The 1,758-nt window shown below is 53.1% G+C and overlaps 1 non-coding gene across 1 annotated transcript; it reads left to right on the top strand.

The window, feature by feature from the left end:
• The first annotated feature begins 310 nt into the window (after positions 1-310).
• trnaw-cca (transfer RNA tryptophan (anticodon CCA)) lies at positions 311-382 on the top strand. Its single transcript has one exon. It is a non-coding gene; the product is annotated as a tRNA-Trp (tRNA).
• The last annotated feature ends 1,376 nt before the right edge of the window (positions 383-1,758 follow it).

The raw sequence follows: 1,758 nt of genomic DNA, 5'->3' as shown, positions 1-1,758 counted from the left end.
TTTAAAATTTAAAAGTTTTGAATTCTCCTTCCCATTGCTACAGAGCAAAAAGGGAGTTTGCGGGGGTCAGTGGGAGGGGGTGCTAAATTCGACACCACCACCCGAGCTCCCCACCGAAAACAGGTGCAGTAAACAGTATGTGGAATTTACCTGTGTGCGTTGCTTCCGATGCAGGCAGCACATCAATTTACTGTTGCCTGCTAATTGACATGATTGATTGGGAATGCTCAAGGGTCCTGAATTGGATAAGCACAAATATCTTGGAGAGTTGTGGGGCTGGAGGAAATTACAGCAATAGAAAGGGGCGGATGGGCTTGTGGCGCAACGGTAGCGCGTCTGACTCCAGATCAGAAGGTTGCGTGTTCAAATCACGTCAGGCTCAAAAAGCTTTACTGCTCAAGTGGAGTGTCAGCTGTGGCTCAGTTCATAGCACCCTTGCCTTTGAATCAGAGGGTTGTGGGTTCATGTCCCACTCCCAGAAACCAAGAACTGTGATTGTACTTGAAAGAGTTGCGATCTGTGACTGTTGATAACTTGCAAGAATTTTAGAGGTGTCAGCTGTGGCTCAGTCCATAGCACCCTCGCCTTTGAATCAGAAGGTTGTGGGTTCATGTCCCACTCCCGGAAACCAAGAACTGTGATTGTACTCAAAAGAGTTGCAATCTGTGACTGTTGATAACTCAAAAGAAAAAATTGTGGAGCCAGTGCTAAGCACTAACTGTGCTGTTGAGTTGCATGCCTCAGCACGGAGTCTGAAATCATTAGAAGATAGCACGAGTTAAAGCTAGCCAGCACTTATCGGATTCTGCGCTGGTAGACTTAGTTGAGGATGTGCAGAGCAGAAGCAGTAAGCTCTATCCACAGGGGGCCAGGAGGAATTTCAGGCAAGATCTGAGAGGTTTGTAGAACAGATAGCTGTGGGGCAGGATTTTGAGGTCATTGGGCAGGCAGGCCCGGGAGTGGCTGGGAAACAGTCCGCCACCCGCGATCAGGCCCCGACCATGATTTCACGCTAGCCAATTAAGGCCCACTCAGTGTAAAAAGTGGCTTCACACTGGCCAGGAAGGGCCGAGTGGGGATGGGGGCCTGTGGGCCGCCGGGTCCAATGGTGACCTGGGGGCTGGTTCAAAAGTGGCCCAGCCAGCCTCTGGAAGACTGTCATGGAAGGAGGTCTCCTGTACTTTCACTGTGGAGTCAAGTGCAGCTGGACACGGCAGGCAAGAGGGCAGGTCGGGCGGGCACTTGGTCCCCTATTTTTCTGATGAGTGCCTCGCCGTCCTCCAGGAGGAGGTGGCTGCCAGGAAGGACACCTTTGTCCCCAGGGATGGAAGGAGGAGGCCACCGCACCTCACCAAGAGGGCATGGGAGGAGGTGGCAGCAATGGTGAGCAGCTATGATGTGGTACGGACTGAGTCCGGTGCCGGAAGCACTTCAATGACCTGCTGCGCTCAGGAATGGTGAGTACCATGTTGGCATGGGTCAGTGTGCAGATGTGTTAAGGTCTGGCCGTCCCACCATGGACCTCAGGGATGCTAGTGTCTGAGTGCCAACTCTCAATGACACCGGAGCTGGCCAAGCGGGTGAGCCCTGGCCACGGGCTGAGTGCCTCGAGGCCCATGACTTGGATGTGCCCTGTCAGGTGCTCCTCAGCTGGGATCGGCCAGGCTGCAATGGAGCTGCAGGTAGAGAGTGGACTAATCAATGCCCCTCTGTTGTTCCAGGAGAAGACGGCCCAGAAAAAAATTGAAAGTTTGCCGA

The sequence above is a fragment of the Cetorhinus maximus genome, chromosome 16 (assembly GCF_964194155.1).
Source record: "Cetorhinus maximus chromosome 16, sCetMax3.hap1.1, whole genome shotgun sequence".
In the NCBI taxonomy this organism is placed as follows: domain Eukaryota; kingdom Metazoa; phylum Chordata; class Chondrichthyes; order Lamniformes; family Cetorhinidae; genus Cetorhinus; species Cetorhinus maximus.
Note: the sequence above shows the minus strand (reverse complement) of the source record. Positions and strands in the feature narration are given on the sequence as shown.